Genomic DNA, 27735 nt, shown 5'->3' on the forward strand with positions numbered 1-27735 from the left:
TAAAATCACTTAAAGTGGACCTTTTTCATTTCATTACATGTAAAAATCACTTAAAGTGGACCTTTTTCATGCCATTGCATGTAAAACTCAACTTAAAGTTTAAAATCACTTAAAGGTGGACCTTTTTGATGCCATTGCATCTAAACTCACTTAAAACGTGCAATGACATCAAAAAGGTGAGCTTTGGCCTTGAGTTTCATATGCATGTTTTTAAAACATGTAATCACCTAAAAAATGTGAGTTTTTAAACTGAAGACATGTTTTTGATATATGCATACACCTCCAAAGGGTGAGTTTTGAAACTAAATACATGTTTTTAATATATGCATACACCTCCAAAAGGTACGTTTTGCATTAAAACACATGCTCTTGCCCTTCCAAAACCCGTTTTTGGAGAAACTTCATGCAATGAGTTCTGAGAACACATTTTTGGTGTTTTTGCTTGATTTCCTCCACGAAATTTCTTGAAATCTTCTCCGTTGGGGTCATTTTTGCAAATCTATGTGTTTCCAAACATTGAATGTTGAGATTTCATGCTAAAATCAAGTTCTTCATGATGTTTTTTAGTCATGTTTTTCTCAAAAGACATCCTTTTTTAGAGTGATTTAAATCACGTTTTGCAAGGAAAAGAGGCATTTTGGCATGTTTGATTATTTGCAATAAATTAAGGGTCATGTTTTTGCAGTTGGAAGTCAAAAACAAAATATTTCAAGCTCTTAGAGATTCACGTTTTTTCCAAAAATGTCCCAAGGGCATGCATTTGCCAAAAATGTTGGGAGTTCGAGCATTTTTAGTGCATGTTTTTGGCATTGTCCATCAAAAACGCCTCATTAGCTGTCCACTACAGATTCCTCTTGCAAAATTTGAAAAGATCTAAGTTTCTTGGAGAATTTTCAATATTGGAGCTTTTCCCTTCATTTTTAGCACTTAATCATCATGTAAGTGGACATTTTCCTTTTTGTTAATAAATTTGTGCTTATATTGCTGATTTTATGCACATTTTAGCTTGATGATTGCCACTTGTTGATTTTGTTGCCATGGAAAGTGTATTTTTCCTTTAAAAATGATGAAATGGTTCATTTTCATGTTTTTGGTTTTTTCCCAAACACCAAATTTGAAATTGCATATTGAAGTGCTTTGCTTGGTGACATGTTTGAGTCATTTGCCAAAGGTACGTTTTTCTATTGAAGTTTTTTTGTTGTGCGCTTGCTTTCGGTTTTTCTCCATTTTGGAGAAGTTGCAAGTTCTTTCCTAAGAACTTGAGCATGTTTCATTTCACTCCACATTCCATTTCATGCAAGAGCATCATTTTATTCCATTTTTATCTTTCCATATCATAACACTTCGCTTTTCATTCGTCAAATGCGATTACATGTTTTTAATCTCGTCCATCATTGGCACGTACATGTAATCCCATTTTCCATTTCCATTTCTACTCATCTCACTTTCCATATCCAATTGCATGACATGATTACATGAAAAGTCTTATGTGTAATTACATCTCTAGAACCCGTTTTTGACTAAAAGTCACTTTTTAAAAGGCTAAAAAATGTCATGTGCATGATTTCCCATGTACTTGGACTTCACCTTTCCACAAAGACGTGTATAAAGGTTCACTTCACTTCAACGCACATTGCATTCATTCTTCCATATGCATATACACTTCATGAGCAAAACACGTCATTCCACTTCCCTTGTCATAACACATTTTATATGCACTTATATGTAAGCTCATTCTTCGTCTGCATTCGGATGTCATCTTAGGTTCCATTCTTCGTTATATGTTGCATATACGTGTAATCCACTTTCCGTGCAATGACATCTTGAAAGCCCAAGTCAATTTTTAAAGTCAAGTCTTCATTCACACGCATTCCTATGCGTTCCACTTTCATGTTTCGAAGCATATCCATCCTTCCAAGTCTGACTTTGGCCCTTTCCATCAAAATACATATGCTTTCCAATTCATTTCCAACCATCATATGTGTTCCATAAGTATCTAATCCATACTTCGAATACCCACTCCTTATGGATTCGTCATTGTAACTCAAATTTCAAAGCGTTCATGGATTCAATCCCATTGAATTTTTCATGTTGCAGCAAGTCAAGATATGCCAGAATTTCTATAAAGAATGAAGACATCTAGTAAATAAGGCATGCTTCAAATCAAAGAAGCGAGAATTCTTCTGGTCTCCATTTTTCCAATGGTTGTTTGAGAGCACGAGTTCGTGACGGAACGCGCCAAACACTTTGCTTCAAAAAAGAAAGAAAGGTAAAGGTGTTGGTGGAAAGTTGTTCTAAGTTTATAGCTAGACACTGTCAAGAAGGTTTTTAAAGTGTTGGATACTCCAAAATGTGCCAATCTACAAAGGAAATTCATAACAACCCAAATGAGAAAAAAAGCTTGATTACATCAAGATTTCAAATGACAACGGACAATTTGTCTGAGTGAGTCAGAGGCTATCAAAAAACACAAGACCATGATTATTAGGGTGAATGAAGTGGTACAAAATACAAGAACTTCTGATCTTGTGATCATCCGGGATAACATCGCCAAGTACAAGGTCCTTCAAAACAATCCCTATGATTGAGTGTCATTTGATTTCCACAATCCATTAGTAAAATCTGATTGGTTCTTCTGGAAGTTGATTGTGTCTGAAGTTTTTTGCATCAACGTTTCGGATCACACACAGTGATCCATTATTTTTCTCTTGCTCTTCATCCTGATGATGGATCACTGTGTGTGATCCGAAACATTGATGCAAAAAACTTTAGACACAATCAAATTCCAGAAGAACTAATTAGAAATCCCTATGATTGTTTCAATTCTCTTCTGTCTTTCTTCTTCTTCTTTCATGTTTGTAATTGAAGAAGATGCATTGCATGAAAACATGTAATTACATGTAATGCGAGTTGCATGTAACCCAATAATTTCTTAGTTAGATCGAGTCAAAGTTGGTTGAGTTGCTCTCGCTTTTTCCTCCACTTTTTTATCAACTCCTTTGCCTATATAAAGGAGTGCCCCCTCATTTTGAAAATCATCTTTTGTTGTATGCAAGAAAGCTCTGCCACATTTGTGCAAGCATAATTTTGATTGTGTAATATGAATTTGGGAGGAAATTGAATAAAAGAAGCAATTGAATTCGAAACTTTGACTGGAAGCAATTGTGATAGAGAAAATTAGAAGCTTTGACTATAATTTGTGCCTATTGCCTTTGATTCATGTTACTATTGTCTGTTCAATAATAGAGTATAGTGATTTAAGAAGCAATCGGATTTGAAGCTTTGATTGAGAGCAGTTGTGGCAATACATAGACTAGGAGCTTTGACTGGAGCTTGTATTACTATCTCAAATTCATGAAAGATAGTTAGAATTCCCTACTTCTGGAAGCCTTTGTGCCACAATGGTAGAGGTTATTCTTATAGAATAGGTTAAAATAGGACTTAGAGCCAAACTGTTATGCTTTCAGCTAGCCTTTGAGTTAGTGTTAGTTTATCGGTATCACCGTTTACAACTTTAGATAGAAGTGTAGTTTGAGGTTTTATCTTGCCCATTACTTGCTCCATGGGTAAGTGGATTCTTTCCTGAAAGTCAAGAGGAAAGAGTATTGGTAACACCCCTTACAAAATCGCTCAACTTCTTGCTTATCTTGAGTTGATCTAAGGAACGGTGAGAAGGGGGAACCTTCCCTTTAAGGTAGGTGAGACTTTGTCTCACACGCTGTGGCTGGTCATCCTATTTTGTAATTGGATTTTACCCAAAACTGTCGGTTGCAAAATATCCACCCAATAGATATCAAAGCACAAATATGAGCAAAATGGAATTAAATAAACCACATTTGAAGCAAATAAAAGAGAATGCAATAGTATAACAATGAAGGAAAGAAGAAAGTTCAGCTATGTTTCCAGATTAGCATTCAATGTAAACCTTCAAAACTGAACAATAACGTTTAAGGATTAAACAAAAAATAGTCTCATTTTCATAGTACATAAGTTAACAATGCAACCCACATTTTGATTGCAATGGCTAAGGGTTTGTTAAAAAGAAACCTCTTCAAAATAAGAAAAGATAAGTGGACGTAAATGAAGAAGTAGGAGTTTTTACAAGAGAAACATGTGCATACTTACTAGCTGAAGGACCAAATTTCACAACAAGAAGAAAGGATTTCTTTGTAGACTTTCTTCAAGAGATATCTACAACAATATCCTTTGCTACAAAATGCGAAACAAGATATGGGAGTCAAATAATGTAAAAAAAAATGTACATATATTTCTCTCTAAAATCTGCCAAGTGTTTGTAACTTGTGGCATGATAACAAACAAAATCTCCATTATTTCCTCCAAAACTCCAAGTTCGAAACCAAATGCAACTTACAGAGTAAAAGAAGAGAATCCAGTTGTGGCAACAAGTGTGCCTCACAACACCTGTAATCAATAAAAAACCGTAACAATGTTGAGTCAACAATAGATTGGGTGTGAAAATTAGCTGATGGAAGTCCAGAAAAAATGAAAAACATCATCAGAAACATAGTGCCAAACCTTTCAAAACAAAAGACTTCTTTGATGCAACTGATCAAATTATAAGTGAGCATATTAATGCGGTAAACCATGATGAAAAGGCATAAATTTGTGGCGGAATACAACCAACACTTCCTGATTTTCTAGAATTGCGTCAAAATACATAGATGTAATACGTCATAAAAAGTCATGTAAAACTCAAAAAAAAAAAACAAAAAAAGAAAAAAAAAAAAAACTCCTTTAAATTGCAGCACTCACCTAAAGATCCTGTCACAGCAAGGCAAGGCTCTAAAATGGCATTGAAATGCCCAAAATTCAGGTGTAAAATGCTTCAGAAGACACAAGAACTATCCAACATAGGCGGCTAGGGTTTCAAGACCCATGTTTCTCGCATTCTCCATTTTCCAAATACATTCATGACCAAATGAATTTTGATTTTGGTTTTTTATCTTTCCCTCAATCGGAATACAATGTTGTGTGGGGTCTGCCCATGTAATTGTGGGAAATGTGATTTTTATTTAACATAGTTATATAAATGACTTTATTCATCTAAAGTTGTATATTACTATGTTAATAAAAACATTATTATTTTGTTGTGAGTATTTTAAATGTAATTATTGTTATTATAATTTTCTTTTTGGATCAGTAAATGGCCGAAGCCTAGATTAATTATTATTATTTATTGTAATTAATTATTTTTATTTGTTAAGCGAATTCGAACCCACGACCTCCCACATGAGAGGCTGACAAGTTACTGTTGTGTTGTAGGCTCTTGCCTGCTTTATTGTTATTATAATTGATGTTCGATAAATCAATTATTTAATAATATTTCTTTTTGCAATAGAATGATAATTTGGGGAAAGATTTGAATTTTAAATTCAAGATAAGGGTAATGGAGTCGTTTGTTGACTAAGTGTTGCTAGGGATAGGTGGTATTTCTAATTGCCAAAATTTAGGGGTTGGCTTTAGTTTTTGAATTATAAGTTGGAGTTTCATGAGTGATTGTTTAGTGGTGGCATTTGGTAATTGCCATGTGTCCTAGAAGTCACTTAAGATCACGAGTCTTACATGATGACTTTTGAGTCATTGTAGGGCTGATTTTGGGAGTTCTTGGAGTTTTCATCATGGACAGTTGATAGAGGAGTTTTAGATCAATGGTACACATTTTGGAGGTTCCCAGAGTCATCTTTGGAGCACTTTTTTCTGATATCCAACTTGCATTCCCTGATTTTTAGGGAAGGTTTATTACGATAATAGATAATCATCTATTATTAGTTAATGGTAATCTATATTGTAATCTATTGTATATATTAAAATGTTTCTAATATTTAGATAACTCTAGTTATCTGTTAGTTTTTTTAGCTTTCTTTCAATTAGAATAGAGTGTTTCTATTCTTTATGATTGTTTCTTAAGGAAACATCGTTCCATTCTTTTATATATAATGACCTCTTGGTCTCTATTAATAACAAGCAAGTATTTTACAAATTACTTCGTAATATGGTATCAAAGACAATACTTCAATTTTTTTTGAAAATTTTATAATTTCTTTTGAAATTATTTGCTCCAAATTTTTGAAATTATTTCTAAATGTTGTATAGGGTTTCTGGTTTTTCGTGAAACTCCTCTATTCGTATCTGGTTCTTGACTAGGATTTTAAGGATCTGGAAATCACAATTTTTCTCTAGGCAAGAGCAAAATCACGAGCTGAAAATCACGACATCTACAACAGCTCGTGTTTTTCAGAATTTTTGGCTTGGAGTTTTTATTTGGTCTGCAACTTGTGTTTGCAATCGTTGGGGGCTTGTTGTTTCTTGCAAGTCACGGTGTAGAAATTGATATTAAACTCACATTTTTGCTCTACAACTCGCGATTCTGATCAACACCATTTTTTGGTGTTTGGAGCCTATTTTTCACCCATACACGTGCCCTAAACACCGTTATTTGGAGTTGTTTTTGCATACTGAATCGTTTTTTGCTTCATTGAAGCTTTAATCTGCTACAAAAATGACTTGTTTTGGCTTGCAAACTCTATTATTCTTTGCAAATTCGACCTTCAATGGTTGTCGACTAGGGCTTTCTTCCAAACCTTGATCTTTCAGCTCGATTTTTTTTTTTTATTCCAAATTCTTGGTGGGTTTTTCGAGAGCTCAACTGGGTTGTTAGATTTTTCTAGGTGCCTCGATTTTTGTGCTTTGATTGTTGAGCTTGTGGATCTAGAAACTGACAACATATTCTTTCTAATTTTTTTGAGCTCTCTTTTGGGTCATGTTTTTTGAGCTCTCTTTTGAGCCTCAAAGAACGTCCGTTGATAGTTTTTCATGTTTTTTCATTAAAAAATGTGCCATGGCATCTCTGACAAACATTTTGCTCAAGCACAACTCAAAATTAATGGTTGAAATTATGGCACTTGGAAGAAGCGGATCATCACAATTTTTGAATATTAGAATACCAATGAACTTGTTCTGGGTGTTACGAAGCGTCCGACTGCTCTTGGTATGGATCAAGATACTTGGGATCTGAATAATCGAGAAGCGGTGATGCTTCTCAAATTATTTGTCGTTGATGATCAACTCTCTTAGATTCCATCTGGCAAGACAGCTACTGAGATTTGGACACATCTCAAAGGTCTTCATGAGACTTCTGACAAAAGTAGAGCTTTCTTCTTAAGAACATTCTGTTTTCTATTATCATGGATGAGCGAGCATCGCTCCAGGCTCACCTGAACAAGATTCAGGAAATTCATGATCAGTTGCTTGCCATTGGTCACAAGATGGAGAAAGAGGACATTGTGGTATCACTCTTCGAAGTTTACCAAATTCCTATGAGCATTTTATCGAGAATCGCAACATCACATCTTTTGGTGTTGATATGAGGTTCACTGATCTCTGCACACTTCTACTTCAGCAAGATTGGTGGAAACAATAGTTCAGTAGCAACTCCAACTCCACCTCCATAGAGCAAGCCTTTGCTGCTAAATCCTTTCAGAAGGATAAAGGAAAGTTTCAGCAGTCGTCTCACCAGAAGTCTTCTGCTGCAACTTCAGATGGCTCCGAAAAGAAGAACATTTAGTGCATCTATTGCCACAAATTTGGACACATGAAGGTTGAATGTTGGAAATGCTTAGCTGCACAATCTAAACAACCAAGTTCGCAACCCAAAGCAAATAGTGCAGAGCTCACTGAGCAGATAGAATCTACCTTTTACACCTTTATGGCTAAAAGACCTGCAGATCATGTGATGTCGTCTACCTAGTACATTGATTCAGGTGCCTCTCGTCACTTCACCCACCGTAGAGACTGGTTCACTGACTACAATTCTTACATAGATTCTGTTATTTTTGATGGCAGAGAAAAGTACACTGTTGCCGACAAAGGCAACATTCAAATACAATCTATTGGGAGGAATCTCATTTTTCTTGATGTGTACTACGTTCCAGGGATGGAACTAAATTGACTCTCAGTCAATTAGTTGCTGCGACATTCTCCATAGTTGGATGTCACCTTCAGTTCACATTAGTGTACCATCATTGATAGGGCGACTTAGTCTATTTTTGCAGTGGGTTTTGAGGATCGTGGTCTTTTTTAACTTACTAATTCTGATGATTCTCGGGACTTAGCTATGGCTGCTCATCAGTCTTCTGTTAGCACACTTTGGCATCAATGATATGGGCTCTTAAATATGTAGTATCTCTCTCAGCTTGCTTGGGAAGAGCTTGTCCTCAGTTTGCAAAAGATTCCGACTCAATAGCTTGGAGTTTGTGATGCATGCCAGGCTGGGAAGAAACATTACACACCTTTCCCTAGTGGTGATTCATGGCGAGCTTCTCAAGTACTTTAGCTTGTTCATGCCGATATCTGCGACCTTATCGCCACTCATGTTCTTGGGTCCAGGTATTTTCTGTTGTTTGTTGATGATTTTAGTAGAAAAATGTGGATGTATTTTCTTGAAAAGAAATCCGATGCATTTCTCGTATTTTAGAAGTTCAAACCTTTAGTTGAAAAAGAGTCTAGGAAATCTATTATTACCCTTAAGTCAGACAATGGGGGGCAATTTGTTCTAATGAATTCTCCAACGTCTTGGATACTCATGGCATCAAACGTCAGTGAGCCACACCCCACACACTACAACTAAACAATGTCGTTGAACATTGGAATGGAACAATAGTTGAGATGGCTTGATCCATGCTCAAACTCAGATATGTTCCAAAGAAGATTTGGGCAGAAGCAGTCAACACTGCAGTTTATCTTTTGAACCAGTCACCCACAGTGGCGGTTAAAGGTAAAACTTTAGAAGAGGCCTGGTCAGGTTGTAAGCTTAGAATTAGTCACTTGAATGTTTTTGGTTCCCTTGCTTTTGTTTGGATCACTGATGCGTCACACACTAAGTTGGATGCAAAAAGTCAGAAACTCATGCTTGCTGGATACAATAGTCTTCACAAAACCTACCGCTTGATTGTTCTTGAGACATCTCGTCTCATCTACAATCATGATGTAGTCTTTGATGAGCAATAGGAACCTTTCATGACCGTTTCTCCTGTTCCTGGTCTAGTAGACCAATCTATAAAGGCTCATGATTTAGGAGTTAGGCTTCCATTAGGTTCACTTGATGGGAGGGCTACAAAAGCTCTTGTAGCTCCAGTTATATCAGTGATCCCCGTACAGACGCCTCCAACTTCTCTTGCATTTCAAAGGACTTCTTTGCTCTCAAAGTTCTAATCCTAAACTTAGTGGGTTCACAATTTCAGATTGGGGAGGCCCTGTTGACGATAAAATGTCAACTTCTGGATATGTGTTCAGTTTGGGATCTGGTGCAATCATATGGACTAATAAGAAGCAATAGGCAGTTTCTCTCTCCTCTACGGAGGGACTGTTAAGGCAGGATGTGAAGTTGTGTGGCTTGGTCGGATGCTTGGGGATATGCAGATGTCACTAGCAAGATCGATTACTCTATTTGTTGATAACGAAGGCATTATCATGTTAGCTTGAAATCCAGTCTTCCATGAACGAACCAAGCATGTCGATGTTCATTGTCACTACATACAACAACTGGTTGAAGATGGGACAATAAATTTGCAGTATGTTCCTACCATAGATCAAAATGCAGACATTCTCACCAAGTCTCTTGGTCCTGATAAGTTTGTCAAATTCAGTGGACAACTTGGTGTTGTAGATAGATTCATCATTAAGGGAGGGTATTACGATAATAGATAATTGTTTATTATTAGTTAATGGTATTCTATTTTGTATTCTATTGTAAATATTAGAATGTTTCTAATTTTTAGATAGCTGTAGTTATCTGTTATCTTTTTTATCTTTCTTTCGGCTAGAATAGAATGTTTCAATTCTTTGCGATCGTTTCCTAAGGAAACATTGTTCCATTATTTTGTATATAATGACCTCTTGGTCTCTGTTAATAACAAGCAAGTATTTTACCAATTACTTCATAATAAGGTTGTTGAGTTTGTTTATTGTTATATTCTTATCCTTTTAATGAGAAAGGGGTTTAGTCTTTCAAGTAGATTTATGTATATGTGATAGATATTTGTCCTTGGCATTGTTCTTCATTTTCTGGACTATTCATTTGATGGCCTTTGAGCATAATACAGTTTCCTCAACATGTTTTTGAAAAAGATATGTGGTTGTATAATTGGTGATTGATGCTACTTGATGTGTTTTGTTTAGAAACCTTTTGGTAATGTCTCATTTTTGCATCTTTCGCAGTTAATATTTGTTACTTATAGGTCATGAGTTGTGCACTTAGGTGATATATTTGAATGTGATTAGTTTCATTTCATAATATTCATTTGGAGCCTCCTCTTGAAATACTTATATGTGTAATGAGTTCTTCAAAATGTCTGGTGTATATATGCCAAGGTTTTTAATTGTGTGAAGATATAACATTGATATGGAGTATCACCTGTTTTCTACGTTTTATTAGAGATTTTCATTAAAGTTATTTTCTTTTCCCTTTTCCATGAAGTTTATAGTTCTCTATGGGATAGGTGAAATATCAAATTAATATCATATAGGATCCGTTTGTAATGTCCCCATTTTTGGCAAGTCTACGCAGTTGATGAAGTTAGCTCATCATAGTGACCCTCATGAGCTGACAGGGTGTTTTAGGGGTCTTAGTTGTGGACTTACTATTTTTAGTAAGTCTATTATTGGTAGTTTCTATTTTTGGCAGTACAATGGGTGGCTGGGCAGTTAGTCGTCACTTGTAGTTAATCAGGTTAATAATTGCTTGAGCTCTTATTGTTTATATTATTGTAATAATGACTTTAAGAGATATTTCTAAAAAGTGAGTTGGAAAGTTTCTAGTATTGAGTTCTTTTGAAAAACTTCCACAATTTATGAAGTGGAGTATTAAGGAAACCTTGGCAAACGAAGGCTTATAAATGAGACCTCATTTCATTGGGAAAGATACGCTTGAATATATATTTGCCTTTTGTGCCTTTGTGGCTTTTTCCCTAAGTTTTGAATTGTGTGCCCTTGCTGAAGTATAAGGGTTGAGTCTGAGAAGTTCTTGGCAATTGTGCTGAAGTATACAATTGCCCAACATCTCCTATTGTATTTGCTGTAGCTAAGGAGAATAATTTTGAGTATATTTTATTTCGTTCTAGATTATCTTGCTAAGGGTTTTGAGAATTTCCTGAGAATTATTTTGAGAATTGTTGCAAATCGTTGCTGAGGTATAATGATATGCATACTCCTATTGTGCATACTGTGACTTGGAGATTGGTTTGAGATTGTTGCTTGGTGAGTGAGGAGAATCGAATTTTCTCATCCATACTGGAGACGACATTCTGGAAATTCGATTTGTGGTTATTGAAGGCTGCCCATTGACATTTAGTGATAGCGTCCCATATAGTAATGCTTGCCTTGGTGAGCTTGGAGCCGAAATTCATCTACCAAAATGTTGGATGACATTGGTTTCAAGACCTGTGATATACTAGCAGTCATGCGGGAACCCAACTGTCAGCCACCTGTGCAAATTGTAGACCTATGACTAATGTGTATGAGCTTGCAGAAGCCATCAGGTGTATACACTTTGCTTGGACGGGTTGGTTTTGCATCTAAGTCACTTGCGTTTTCCTTGTAGGGCCGATTTTCACATTTGGCTTTATAGCAGGCTCCTTTTCTAAATTACTTTCAGCATAGTTGAAGATATCAGATTTAGCATTTTGGCCCAGGATATGATCAAACTAATAAATATTGCAATACACTTCAAAATCAGGTTCATTTGAATTTGTTCTTTTAAGCAATAAATAAAATTATTTGGTGTTTCAATTACTTGAGGTGTGAAATTCAAATCGAAGTAATTATTTTCTTTTAAGTAATTTCTTTATTCAAAATTGCAAAAATCATCAAAAGGATTTTAATATAAACATTATAAATCAAAGAAATTAGTTATACTCAGTATCCCAACTAGAGACTAGTCTAACTCTTTACAGTGGTATCAGAGTGGTTTCCTGCTAGCCTGCAGGTATTGGGCTCCAAAATAGTTGTTAGTGGTTAGTATGTGATCCATTATTTTCTATCATGGTTGATGATGGGAGATTTGTGTCGGGTATGCACTACACCTGAAGAGGATGTAATTCTCCTCCTAGAGAAGGAGAGCCTGAGATTCAGTTTGGTTCGGTTGGAAGTCTAGGTGGTTCTGGTGGCACTGGACTATGACTCATATATGCTGAGGTTGATATAGAAGCTCTGCAGGCATTTAGGAATATTGCAGCCACGCAACAACAGGTGATAGGTATACTGCAACAACTGTTTGATACTCTGCAACAAATAACACTTCCTCGAGGATGGACTAGGGAAAGAGCCCGATGTTTCTGTTGGTTCTCATAGATCTTGAGTCGAGGATAGAACCCGAGATTGTGTTAGGTATAGAGATGCAGATCGGGTTTGAGTTGAGGATCGTGGTAGATTAGCTGACAGAGTTGACATATATACTAGCACTCATGATGGGCTACAGAGGCCCATGTTTTTGAGACCTGAGATGGATGTAGTCAGTATTGAGCCTGAGGCCGCTCCTTTTGTTGATGATGTGTTGGCACACTTTACGGAGTGGAATGCTTTACCACAGTCTGTTCATGATGATTTGAATTTTGATAGTTTCCTAACTTAGGAACGGGAGCATTCCAGAGTGAGGCCAAGACTTGAGAGACAACGACCTCGACAGACTGAGTTACATGAAGTTGCCAGTAAGATGATGTTGGAGAACTTTGATGGTACTGGGAGAGTCATAGCTCAAGCTAGGATTCATAAGCTCGTCACATATTTGGTCTTTGTGTCCTATGTTAGAAGTGGACCTATTAGATTTGGGGTGTTGCATTTGGACGGAGCTGCCCATGATTGGTGGTACCATGGGTTAGTTTCTATGTGACATGATCGGATCACTTCCTATCAGGAGTTCGTGGATTGCCTGATCGAGAGATTTGATAGGAAGGATCCAGAGGTGTACTTCTGTGAGTTGGCTTAGCTGAAGCAGTCTGCTGGATTGGAGAGTTACATTTGTGAGTTCCAGAGGCTTTCAGTCATGGTTTTTGATATTTCGGAGCGCAGACGGGGTATGTTATTTATGGAGGGATTGAGTGAGCCACTCCGTGGATGGGTGAAGTCATTAGACCCATCTTCTCTATAGGTAGCGATGAGGAAGGCATGAGACTTGGAATCCTCTTTTTGAAGCAAGGTTGGTTTGAAATCTTCTGCTCTTCTGTCTGATGATGAGGAGTCTCCACCAGTTGTTGAGGACAAGGGCAAGTCATTGGGGAGATTTGATGACAGTTCTAGAGAGGATTTAAGGAGAAGTCAACTTTGCTATTGGTGCAAGGGGCCTTTCTCTAAAGGTCATATTTGCGCATTGAGTTCGAAGGGAGCAACGAATCGTGATATGTGGGTTTATACTCATGTGGTTGAGGATGAGTCGTTACAGCAGCATTAGGATGTTGATGAAGATGATCATATTGATTATAGAGTTTATACTGTGATGAGTATTTATAGTTTGGTATTTGACTCACATGTTTAGGATTTGCACCTGGTACAAATTTGGTCTGAGCCGAAGCTGGATTGTCTGCAAGATGATTGGGTAGGCATAATGAAGGAGAGTGTGTTGAGATCCAATAAGGATTTGTGTGTTAGTGATGTTTTGACCTTTACATCATGAACACAGGTACTTGGTGTTGTATTGCATATCATATTATTGGTTTTGTTGATGGTATTGCCATTTTGTTGGTTCAGTAAGGACATGAACATCACTTGCTTCTTATGGGATCCCAGTGGAGGTTCTTGTACGATGACGAATTGCTTGAGGAAAAGCAATCTTGGGGAGGGAGGACTGTAATGTCCCCGTTTTTGGCAGGTCTACGCAGTGGATGGAGTTAGCTCATCATAGCAACCTCATGAGCTGATAGGGTGTTTTAGGGGTCTCAGTTGTGGACTAACTATTTTTAGTAAGTCTATTATTGATAGTTGCTATTTTTGGCAGTACAATGTGTGGTTGGGTAGTTGGTCGTTACTTGCAGTTAATTAGGTTAATAATTGCTTGAGCTCTTATTTTTATTTATTAATCATTGAATTGCATTATTATAATAATGACTTTAAGAGATATTTCTAAAAAGCGAGTTGAAAAGTTTCTAGTGTTGAGTTCTTTTGGGAAACTTCCACAATTTTTAAAGTGGAGTTTTAAGGAAAGTCTGGCCAACGAAGGCTTATAAATGAGAGTTTATTTCATTGGGAAAGACATGCTTGAATATATATATATATATATATATATATAGACTTTTTTGTGCCTTTGTGGCTTTTTCCCTGAGTTCTGAAATGTGTGCCCTTGCTTAAGTATAAGGGTTGAGTCTAAGAAGTTCTTGGTAATTATGCCGAAGTATACAATTGGCCAACATCTCCTACTGTATTTGTTGTAGCTAAGGAGAATAATCTTGAGTATATTTTATTTCTTTCTAGATTATTACGCTAAGGGTTTTGAGAATTTCTTGAGAATTATTTTGAGAATTGCTGCAAATCGTCGCTGAGGTATAACAATCTGCATATCTCCTTTTGTGCATACTATGTCTTGGAGATAGGTTTGAGATTATTGCTTGATGAGTGAGGAGAATCGAATTTGCTCATCTATACTGGAGACGACATTTTGGAAATTCGATTTGTGGTTACTGAAGGCTGCCCATTGACATTCAGTGATTGCGTCTCGTATAGTAATACTTGCCTTGGCGAGCTTGAAGCCAAAATTCATCTACCAAAAGGTTGGACGACATTGCTTTCAAGACCTACGATAGATTGGCAATTGTGCTGGAACCCAACCATCAACCACCTGTGCAAATTGCAGACTTGCGGCTAATGTGTATGAGCTTGTAGTAGCCATTGGGTGTATACACTTTGCTTGGACAGGTCAGTTTTGCATCTAAGTAAGCTGCATTTTCCTTGGAGGGCCGATTTTCACATTTGGCTTTATAGCAGGTTCCTTTTCTGAATTACTTTCAGCATAATTGAAGATATTAGATTCAGCGTATTGGCCTAGGATATGATCAAACTAATAAATATTGCAATATACTTCAAAATCAGGTTCATTCAAATTTGTTCTTTCAAGCAATAAATAAAGTTATTTGATGTTTCAATTACCTGTGGTGTGAAATTCGAACTGAAGTAATTATTTTCTTTTAAGTAATTTTTTTATTCAAAATTACAAAAATCATCAAAAGGATTTTAATATAAACATTATAAATCAAAGAAATTAGTTACACTCAGTATCCCAGCTAGAGACTAGTCCAATTCTTTATGCCATCCTAGAACCTGAAGGTTCAATCATATCGTAGTTTACCAACAAGCTCATGATTGTTCAATGTTACTCCAAAATTGCTGAAGTTTTAGGACATTGACATCCGGGTGCAAATTTTGGAGATAACAATTTGCAAAGCTCATTATAAGTTCCATGGTTACTGTTATTGTTGCAATTATTTTGGGCACAAAGAAATAGAATTTAGAACATCAAAACAACATATGAATGATTGAAAAAGGCCATATCATACACAACATTTCTCCTACACCTTCAATGGATATTGTTACTTTTGCAACAAGTTTGGTCATAAAGCTCTAAACTGTAGAAGCAAAGAAAAGAGCACTTCAAATTGTAGAAATCAAAATTCTTCTTCTCCGTTGGTTTATCTTGATATTTTATGTTCAAATTGTAATAACTTTGGACATGCTGCTCACCAATGTAGAACAAGTTTTCCTACAAATCTAGCAAAGAAAGAAAATCATCCTAACAAGAAGGTTTCCAAAAAGAAAGAAAAGTCACTATTTGTTCCAATAGCTTTACATGCTTGAAATAAGAAAGATAGATGGTATGTTTACCGTGTATGTTCAAGACCAAAGTAACGTGACTCGGACTCAGCTCGGACTCGCCAAGGGTAACTTGACTCGTGACCCGGCTCGGACTTGCCAATGACTTGACGATGACTCGACAAAGTGAAAAAGCCTCAAAATTTTGAGATTTTTTAGGATTTAAAGAACATTCCATGCACCCATTATTGAATAAAGCTTAAACACACAATAACATCATGATATAGAACGTAATTTCATCACAATGCACATACTTAAAAGTTAAACATACATCGATTACATAAGTACAAATTTCAAACTACAAAGGTAAATTGCTAAATACTAAATAGTAGCTGAAGGAAATAGAAAAGTAAAACATAGATATATAAAATGATAAATCATGAAACCCATCAAAATGTATGTCAAATCCATGAAATCCAATACATCAATAGTCATCATCAAATGTTCCAAATTCCGATCAAATATTAAAACTTAAACAAAAAATTAAAACAAGACTATAGCTATGGCTCCTAGTCCTCATCTTCATCTTCATCCTCATCCTCATCCCCAACCTCAACCTCAGGCTCAATATAATCTATAAAATGCCTCTTAGTAAGGTGTCTAAGGTAGGTCTTGGATGACTGATTAGCCATAGTATTAGCCTATGAGGTGCCTCTAAGATCAATTGTACTCTCTGGCTCTGCCAGTGCCTGTGAGGTGCCACTAGGAACAACTGTAGCTCTCTAGTCCTCTGCTGCCATAGTCACGGCCTCAGCCTCTCTGTCTTCTTTGTCAACCCACTCTAGGTCCTCATCATCAAAGACAAGATCAGTAGCCTCAGTGGTCCACTCAGACTCTGGATCAACCTCCTCTAGAGTAATCAGAGAGGTGTCACTATCCAAAATCTCCTTGGCCCTAATGCTCAGGTTGTAATGCACAAAGACTAGCTTATTCATTTTCTCCATAGACAATCTATTACGCCTCTTCGAGTGGATGTGCTCGAACATGCTCCAGTTGCATTCACATCGAAAAGCACTACTTGGATTGCTCATTATGCGAATAGCGATTTGCTGAAGGTTTTTGGTTGAAGGCCCAAACATTTGCCACCATTTATTTGAATTTTGAAAAAAGGAAAAGAAAAAAATATTAGTCTCATTTCAAAATTTGAACTTTAAAGCTAGAAATTTAGAAACTAGATTGTATAAGGCTTAAGTTGCAATTTTTACCTGGCTGCAATTTTGTACGACCTTCTTTGCAAATTTGACTTGAAAAAATGGGCCTTGTTGCATTATTATAGGTATCCATCTCAAGCAATATATCTGTGGCATTAATGGCCATCTTCGATATCACCATGTATAGGCCACTAAGAACCTCCTCATCTACCTTGAAATCTTCATGGAAACGGTATGCCGGATTGAGGTAATAGGCTGCTGCTTGGATGGGTTTATGAAGCCGATTTTGCCATCTCTTATCAATTATGTCCCAAATAGGGCCATAGTTGTCCTCAACGCCTACATATTTGGCCTTAATAGCCTCTTTGACCCTATCCATGCCCTCATATATGTAGCCCATAGTAGGCTTCTCCCCATCAACAACTCATAGGAGGGTTACAAGGGGTTGAGTGATCTACAATTCAATTAAACATAAAAAAACAATTTAGTGAATGATGAAATTATGCAAAGTTGCACAATGAAAATAAAACACAAAAATATGTATGAGATAAATTAATTTATAAAATTTTGAAACTTAAGCTTTTAAAATTTAAATTACCTCCACAATCTCCTTACATGGCTCCCAAATTTTTTTATCATAAATGCATTTTGTTGCATCTATCCCTGTAAGGGTGGGGGTAAAGAAGGAGGAACTCCATTGTGGACCAACAAACATGCACCTCAAAGCTAACCTTGAACTCAACAAGGATTTTAGTGGTGATAAAATTAGAGGCAAATCCTGTGATACTGGGATGAGCCAACTCCTTTCCCTTCGTGTATTCCTTCATAATGCTGAGGACCAAGCCATGATTATAGATGAACTTGCAAAGATTTTTGGCCTTACCAACACATGATTTCACCCATTTAAGCTTGCCAATATCCTCTAACACGAGGTTGAGGCAATGGGCCACACATGGAGTCCAAAAGATTCTTGGGAGCCTCTCCATCAAAAGTTTTTTTGCAGCAATTTTAAATTAGTTAGTAAACAATTAAAAATTTAGATGTGTTAAAAAACTTTTAATTTTCAAAATTTAATGGAAAAATAAAATGAATTTTTTAGAACTTAGAAGTTAAAATTTTATCTTCAGCAATATAATTAGCTGCATTATTAGTCACCACTTGGACAACATTCTTTTCCTCCACCTCCCTTATGACCTCCTCAATAGCCTCACATAAGAATTTTGTATTTTTGACATGTGAGGAAGCATCTATAGACTTCAAAAACATGGTGGATCCTAGAAGTGAAAATTAAACAAAAAAATTATCATTGAATAGTCAATAAAATTTTTATTTATTTATTCAATCATACATTAAATTTTAGACTTTGAGAAGTAGAGGATGATAAATTAACTCCTCTAGAAACAAGAAAATTGAGGAGAGTCCTATTCCTCCTATCTGTCCATCCATTCGTCATAATGGTACACCCTCTTTGGCTCCAAATCTTTCTATGGTCCTCCAACTCAAGTTTAATCTTCTCAACCATTTCTAGTAAGAGGGGGCCACTCAACTCATCTTCAGTGGGAGCTTTAAACCCCACGCCACAGATGGCAACCACATCGATCATCCCCTGCCAATAAGGAGTCCTATTACATTTATAAAAACATTTTAATTAGCATATTTCAACTTTAAGTTAAAATTATAAAATTTTGTTTTAAAAATTGAATTTAAAACTTAAAATGTAAAAGAATCAAATATAAATGAAGTTGAAGTACCTATATATGGAATGTTGTAGAAATACCAAAACTTGCAAATTGCTCTTCTTTCAACTTCATGGATCTCCCTATTTCGGACCAAGCTCTCAAGTGAGGGTTGTGCACTAGGAGTGGAATGTGGTACAAAAAAATTGTCCAACCTAGATTTTCTGACTCTAGGACCAAAGGTAATGCCAGTACTACTAGCAGGGGCAGCACCACTAGCAGTGCAAGGAATAGATGTAGAAGAAGTACAACTAGCAAAAGCACTAGGAAGATAGGGGGAAGGGAAGCACCTTCTCCAACACAACCTATTCAACATTGGGGTGTAAAACTAGATACAAAAGTAGTTCCAGATGAGTGTGGAAGGGAATTGGAACCAATCTGAGCTAACTCCGCTAATTGTTTTTGTTTTAATTTCTTTTCTTGTTCATATTTTTTTAAGGCAACATAACAAAAATGTTTAGCCTCAGGAGTTGCAACTTTACAAGGCTCAACATCATGACGACATATACCAACAATATGATATTTCAATTTATTTATCCCCCTACTATTAACGACCTTACAAAATAGACATTTTTTTGAGTTCTACCTCTACCCGAAAAGTCTATGGTGTACTTCCAACACTCATCTTTTTTATTGCCTTTAGAAAGCTTTAATTTTTTAGCTGGACGAGCCATTATGAGTAAGGAGAAATGTCAAGGTTGCTGCAATAAGACATTTTAGACCAAATATTACCATTTAAGCATTGTATTATATGAAGATCTAAAGTAAAACAAAACCCATAAACATACCAAAAAAATTCATCTAGAAAACCCATAAGCATAGAGAATTTTTTTTTCAAAATCCAAAAAATCAACTCTTGCCTCTTTGAAATGAGTTGAGAAGTGTTGAGAAGAGCTCTTATAAACTCCTTGATGATCTAAATGCAAGCATATAGTTGCTCCAATGTCACAAATGCAAGCTTTTCTGCTCTTCCTTTCAGCTAGTTGCAAAACAATGACACTTTATTTCTCTTCTCTCTCTCTCTCTCACAATAGAGTGTTATAAAAGCCCTTTTAGGGTCTTAAGGATAAAAAAGAACCAAAAAAATATTAAAAAAAAAATTGATTTTTTATGTTTTCACTTTGTTGGACGTTGAATGTCGTGGTCGGGTCAAGCAAGTTGTGATCCATGAGTCACCCTCCCTGACCCGCCGAGCTCGAGTCACGGGTCATTTCGACCCCGCAAGCCCTTCTTGGCTCACTGAGTCAGGAGACTTGCCCGACTCGCGGTGAGTTTCGTTACTCTGTTCAAGACGCATGATATGGGGCAAAAGAAAATTCATTTTATTTGAACCAATTAGTGATGGATCCGTAAAATTTGGTGATAGATCGAAATGAAAAATAAAATGAAAATGAACTCTTAGTCTAGATTATGGAAAGTCTAAAACAAAGGATGTCCTATATGTAAAAGAACTTAAAAAAAACTTCTAAGTGTAAGTCAGCTTTGTGATCAAGGACATAACGAAATAATATTTCATCCTAGAGGTCGTGAAATTTAGGACAAGAAATTGATAGCTAATGCTAATAGAAGAGAAAATAACTTATATATTCTACAAGACATGAAAAATGAGAAATGTTTCTTCGCTCAACAAGATGAAAATTGGCCGTATTACAAAAGTTTGGGGCATTTAAACTTTGACAACTTGGTCAAAATCAGTCGTAAAGTAGCTGTAAGAGACATACCAAAATTATCAAAACCTACAAACAACATTTGCAAACAATGTCAACTAAGAAAGCAAACAAGTACATTCAAAACTAAGGAGTACTCTATATCAAAGTCACTTGAACTTGTGTGTTCAGATTTATGTGGATCAACTAGGACAAAAATCCTTCAAGGAGAGATGTATTTCATGTTATTTATTGATGACTACTCTAGGATAACTTGGGTAGCCTTTCTAAAAGAAAAATCAGAAGCACTTGACAAGTTCAAAGCCTTTGAAGAACTGATTGAACATTAAATGGACACAAAGAAAATGTCTTAAAACAAATAGAGGAGGAGAATTCACATAAGATAAGATAAGATAATGATATTAATGTCCAACAAAAGACCAAAAAGAGGTCTATGGGCTTGAAAGATTACAACAGTGAGGTTGACATCAGTAGGAGCACACAAAAATAAATGAAAACAACCAAGGCAATAACAACAAAGAACAGAGATAGAGAAAGCGCTAGGAGTCTTTCTTGGGCAAAAAGAAATCAGTCACTGAATGATACACATGCCGATGTGTAGAGGCACTGTACTGTCTCTAGCCACTTACAGAGGAGTGTCACTAGTGCAAATAACTGGAATGGGATCTAACGCATCTAGAAAGCCTGTTAGATCGAATAAAGCTAGAAGGCCTTTTCACACCACGCAAAGGGGATAATGGTGTAAAAAAGGCAGTAATGAGCTAAGTAGATGAGTGCCGGTGTGGAAGTAATGCCTAGATCATGCTATCACGGAGCGTGTTGGCCTCACAAAGATAAAGTGCAAGACATCTTTGATCATAATAACTGAAAAAGTCATAGATAGAGAAGCACTCCCGGAACAAACAAAAGAATCTCCCTTTGATCTCATAGTCAAGGGCAATGCTAAATGGATTAAGATAGTAGAATTTGATGTGTATTGTGAAAAGAAATGAATAAAAGACAACTTTCAGAACCTATAACTCCTCCAAATAATGGAGTTATTGAAAGCAAGAAGGGGATGGTTCAAGAGATGTCAAGGGCAATGCTAAATGGATTAAGATAGCTGATTCATTTTGGAAAGAAGCAGTAGATAAAACAGTTTACATTTTGAATTGTGCAAAAATAAGAGTAAACCATGATAAGACACCTTATGAATTATGGAAAGGAAGGCCAACATCAGTCAAGTATTTAGAGTCTTTGAAAGCACATGTTAGATAAGAAGGGATGAAGATGACTTGCTTGAATTTGAAGCTAGACTAGATGAAGGAATCTTTCTTGGATATTCATCTAAGAGTAAAGCATATATATGTTACAATAAAAGACGTCACAAGATTGTGGAAAATGCAAATGTAAGGATTGATGAAGGATTTGAAAAGATTAAAGGCTTGCCATTGCATTGTTTAGTATTGAGTGACGAAAGGCTCACCATTGCATTTTTTAGTATTGCATAGGTCGATCATTGCAACCACATGCTAGATGTTGTATGAAGTGTTGGATGAACTATTGTATTAGTCCTTTAAACAATTTGATTCGTGGAGTCAATTTGGTGAACCACTCCATGGCCTGGCCTCCGAGACTCAGAGCAAAAAGTCTTGTGAGGTATGTTTGCTCATACACAAATTTAATGCTAAGGGCACAAAATTCCCTTACATGGTCTTTCGGATCACTATTGTCATCATATTTGTCATTTTAGCATCTCTACTCTTGAGGGAAATGACTACATGTACAAATTTAGATCAAAGGGGAATGGGCATATAGCCTCCAAGGAATATTTGTTCTTTGGTTGTTTTTTATCCCTTTTCTTTTGCAATAGTTCTTTTCTCATTTCCTGTATCTGTCGTTTGAGGATCGAAATGGAGGATTCTTCTTCATTTCGTATCAATGCTTCCAAATCAAAGTTATACTGAAGCTTTACCCCTTGGGATGCAAGTTGTGCAAAATATTTATCTTTATCATGGCTAAGCACCACCTTCATTACCTTTTCAAATTCTTATCTTGTGTGAAAGCCAAGATTTCCTACTCGGTTGGCTTATCATCAGTTGTGGAGACAGGTGCCTGACTTTTCTAATTAGCCCCTCTTCAATCGACATCTCGTTTGTTGATCATCCTCTTGGCTTTGATTTTCCTCTTGACTTTGATTGTTTTCTAGGTTTCGATCTCAATTGGCCTCACTGTCACAATTGAAGGGCTAATTATCAAACTTTGACATGTTGGGATGTGAGATATATAGTGGTGGTGAGTTTGATTTTGATTTTGACCTTTCTTTCCAAGATGCTAGTGTTTTATCCAAAGCGTCATCAATAGCTTTACGGGCCCTTTCTTTCTGGCTCCTTGTTTCTGCTGGCACAAAAAATTGTTGTGACCACAACTAATAGGCAACTAGGTTTATGATATTGCTACCCTAGACATTATAGTGTTTGGCTTGTCTCAAGATGTATTATTTTGAATGGAGAATTGATTATGAACTTGTTACAAGTACTAGTGTTGAGGCCTGAATATTTGATGGTATGGAACTTATGAGCAAGGTTGATATTGAAATTGATGATGAAATAAGTCCAAGACAAGTTCTACACTATACAGACTAAAAGAGGTAATCAATTTTCCAAAGTCGCTTTTCATAAAAGGACACTTTAGACCTTCTGTCAGAAAAACTAGACTACTGGTGCAGATAGAGCCTTAATGACCAAGGATTGATGTTTCAATTGTTGTTTATTTGTCAAAATCTGTTGTTTGATTGCCTAAGACAGTCTGATAAAACTCTGTAAAGAGTGCAATAATGACAAGCAAGACGATAAATCTGCCTTCTATGTGCAATAAAATTCCTTAACCGAACGTGATACAATTTTTATAAGGACAAAATTCAGAGACTTCTTGCTCTATATCATACAATAAATCTCTGTTTTGTGTCATGACGAGATGCACATTCAGAATGATGAAATGCCTTGAAGGAATGTGATAAAATTTACTATTCCCGTGCAATAAGATGTTAAGAAATACAATGAAATGCTCTAACTGGGTGTGATGAAATGCTTTGGGAATCTTTTATCGTACTATATTTTGTACTGGTGTGATCAAGTTTGTACATTGTTGGTTGAAAGTTTTGTTTGCCTTAGCTTAGTTTCCTTGTTCTAATCAGTTCGAAACTGTTTGTAGCAGAGTTTAACATTTGGACAGCAAGCACAAAGATGTTTACTCACTCAAAGATCATGTTTTCAAGATGATAACCATAGATGTAAACAACAAGACTTGGAAATGCTACAAAGCAAGCAAGTATGGATTAGCATTATATGAGCTTGTAAATGTCATTTTTCTCCCACTTTGCTTTGAGTGAGTACTTGATATAGGACTAGTCTTGCAAGCGCAAAGTAGACAATATCGCAAACAATCCTACAAGGGACAAAACAATTTTATAGGATCATTGTGAAGGGGATTTGACAACTCAATATGTGTACTTTTTTATCCCTATAAAGTAAAATTGGTTGAGGAAACTAAACCTTTGCTCACAACTTATGTGTATCAGTGCAGCTCACAAAGCTGTGTTACCCCCTAAAGGGTGCTCGTGTTTTTTCTGTTTCTAAGAGCTCAGTAGAATATGTTGAAAGGTTAGCTTGCAATGAGCATCGGTGTCATATTCCACCTTTAATCGCTCAAGTGGATACCCGTGGTAAGTGTCTTCAAGAGAATATCTCCCCCCTCCTTGCACAAAGATTATAGCTCCTTTTGGAGATGAACCGGATAAGAAAACTATCAATAAGGAGTTTAGTGAAGGCATTTGTTCATACCCGTGCCTCATAGTGTCGCAAGAAGGATTAAGGCCTCACAGCCCTATGAGCACCTAAAAGTGTGGAGTCTCGCAAGCAAGATTCAAGTGGCTCCACTCTAAACAACATCCAAGTGTGTACAAGGAAAATATCAAATCAATGATGCCAAAGACAAATTGAATATGTCTCCCAAGATTTTGATCTCAAGGGAGTGTCTTGATTATAATGAGTTGGAAGGGTTGGCATCTACCTGTTCTCACGTGGAGCTTTTAACCTCAACCGAGAGGCCCTCTAAAGCTTAAAGCATAAGTGGATAGACATCCGGTGTTTAGATTTGTTATTTTACACAAGGGAAAGAGCATACTTTCCTACCCATTTGTGTTCTCCCTAGCACACTAGACACACGTTTATCCAAGGGCTTCTCACAAATGCTAAGCCAAATCCTTATAGGTTTTTTATTTCCTCACTTGGAGAAAAGAGCATACTCCCTCAGCAAATGACAAAACAAGTGCAGTACACCTTAATTAGCTAAATGTGCCTATGAAATCAACTAATAAAGCACAATGTTTGGTTGATATTTTGATGGCAACCCGCAAAACCACGCATTGGTAATCAAGAAATTTTGTTCTTTGGCCAAGGCAATCTACAATATAAAGCATTAGTAGTGTGGCTTTGAGTCCTTGACCAAGGTGACTTGCATGCACAATGTTAGTTCAAATAAATCACAAAATATCCTACATCAAGTAGAGTTAGAAGTCAAAATGGGCTGTTAGAGAGCATGTGAGACCCAGTCAAGCATCAAAATTGCAAAAATTTAGCATTTAGACCTCAAACAACACTTTCTGCTTTGGTGCAATAAAGCAGTCAGAGACATTCTTTCACCATATTATTGTACAGTGTAATGTCTCTACCGCATGTGATGAAATGCCAATTATATTCTCTCGTAGGGAAAAATACTATGATACAATGCAATGAAATGTATACACTCTTATATCGTACGTTGTAATGCTCTAATTGCATATGATAAAATGCACAACTTCTTTTATGGTGAGATAAGATGCTCTTCTTCTATGCAATAAAACACTCCATCTTTTTGATTGTACGATATGAGGAAGTTTCACAATGCAATAAACGACGTGTTTTTTTCAGAATTATGGGCCCAAGAGTGCCAAATGGAGCTAAAAACTTGTTCTAGCCCCACAATAGGTGCCGAAATGTGTGTTCAGATGTGCTCCAATACTTAACACCCACACTTTAATAAATTATTATTTCTATAGGGGGTTACGAGCAAATGAATGAAAACTTGATAAATAACTAAAACCCTAAATAAATCAATCTTTTGCTTCCTAGATAGAGATAATGAAATTTGAGCTTGGCTCTTAGATTGATATACAGATCCATTATTAGTTACTCTAAAATGAAGATTCAAATGAGATTGGATGCATTTATTGAATACACCACTCAAAGATCTTGGTTGTTGCATGCATTTAAAACTATGAATGATAAGAAAATAACTACAAATTATGAGAGTAGATACAATGAATTAGTGATATTAAGCTAAAGCATTAAATGACATTTACAAATGAATCTAGATACAGAATGGCATTATATCACTACAATGCAAGATAATGGATCCCTTGAGCTAGGGCAAACCTCTCTTGTATAGAATCTCAGAGGCAATGAGTGGCTAAGATGCAAAGTGTACAGACGGTTAAGATTCTTGCTTCCATGATCCATGTGAGTGCACTTTATAGGTCAAAAAGGTTTCTTTTGTCTTTTAGAATGATTTAATCTTTTTGCATTTTTGTCTTTTATTCCTATTTCTTAATTTATGTGTGCACATGTAAATGGTCTCACTTTATTATAAGGTGAGTTGATGTTTAATAAAGTAAACTATGATGTCATTGCAAACAGCCTTTAGTACTTTAGGATTTGATATTTTTGATGTTTGATTTGAATGCATTTGATGATTGATTAATTATGCAAATTGATGGATACATAAGCAGGTGTTGTCTAGCATTTAGGTTAATTAATCAAGATTACGGACTTTTGAAATCCTAGACCATTTTCAAGTGATTACAATTGTAAGTTGTTTATACAAATAATATATATACTGATAAACCACAAAAAGTTCAATGCTGATCGAGTATAGCACTATTGTCTATAAATGTCAGAAAAGACTTTTAAATCTGTCATTCAACATCAATGACAGATTCAACAGTTCATATTGTGTTGGTCAAAAGAAAGGCATTGTTTTTATAATCTGTTCTAAAAGATTATATTCTTCATAAGCCAAAATTAATGAGAATAGCGGTAATTTATGAACATCTGGAGTGAATTTGTAGATTGCATAGGTATGTAGTACTGGATTTCTGTATTGAAAACGTTACTTGACATCGATGACAAACATTATATTGCTGACATGACACGGGATTATCCAGCTTTGCAGCATTGGGGAGGTCGAGTCTTAGTAGCACTTCATCGTTCACTACCCTTTGTACTACAAGATTAAAAGGAAGGTTCCATTGTCTCTTCAAGGAGATGCAATCACTCTCCTCCTTCAGATACATAGAATAGGGGTTCCCTTCCCTTTATCTTTTGAAAGCTATTAGGCTTCGCGAGCACACTTCAACACCTGCATACCATGACATCTCAATTCAGTCAGCTTATTACTTCCTTCTTCACAGAGCTTGATTGAGCATGGGACATGAAGCATCAGCTTGGCCTCACCCCTTGTTCTAGATCTATTAAGCCTAGGACAAGCTCCTATAAGAAGCAACCTTCATCTTCGAGGATTACTCTGAAGAGGCCCAGGGTTCTGGCTAGTCCTATGGCCTGTCTCCTTGTTTTGGAGTTCTTCATGGTTGTTGAAAATCCTTAGTGGTGTCCAGCGGGGTTTCAATTGCACCCTCTCTTTTTTTTTTCTTTCTTTCTTTAGATGCCATTTGGTATTGCTACTGTGGGATGTCCCCTCGTTGTTCTCGACAATCCCTTTGACCCTTTTTCGCGATCTTTTGTTGGACATTAATAAATTATCTTATGTAATCTAGTACTATCATTATCAGACTTTACAAAATATGAAGTCTTTTTATTAAGAAAGCCTAGAAGAGAAATCATCCGAAGTAAAAGAGTTGTAGTTCATGAATATTTGAATAAATTCCCTCGTGAAACTAGCAAATCACATTGTACAACAGAGCCTATACAAGTTGGGTCAAGACCTGATAATAGGAACCTGGGTGCTTTCTCATCTTATCATATCCAATTGCACCTGATATTTCCTTGTTCAATAGAGGATAGAATACACTCATTAATTTTTATTCTATGTTAATGGTGTGCAAGGCCCTCATGAACTGAACCTTAACCATTTTTGCAGCAATAATATTTTAGGTATGGTTGTAGGATATGATGTGGCAATCCACTTTTGTTGGCCATGGAACTAAGGATGACCTTTAAAAGTCCTATGATCCTTGCAATGATACAAAAGAAAGTTGACAAAAAGAACAAGACTTAA

General features: G+C 36.2%; 1 protein-coding gene across 3 annotated transcripts in view; it reads left to right on the top strand.

The window, feature by feature from the left end:
- The window catches only part of LOC149529190 (putative LRR receptor-like serine/threonine-protein kinase At1g56140), a 130791-nt gene that overhangs the window by 46827 nt on the left and 56229 nt on the right, over nucleotides 1–27735 (top strand). The window lies entirely within an intron of this gene.

The sequence above is a fragment of the Cupressus sempervirens genome, chromosome 11, assembly GCF_028749045.1.
Source record: "Cupressus sempervirens isolate cs-2001-9-10 chromosome 11, ASM2874904v1, whole genome shotgun sequence".
NCBI classification, from domain to species: domain Eukaryota; kingdom Viridiplantae; phylum Streptophyta; class Pinopsida; order Cupressales; family Cupressaceae; genus Cupressus; species Cupressus sempervirens.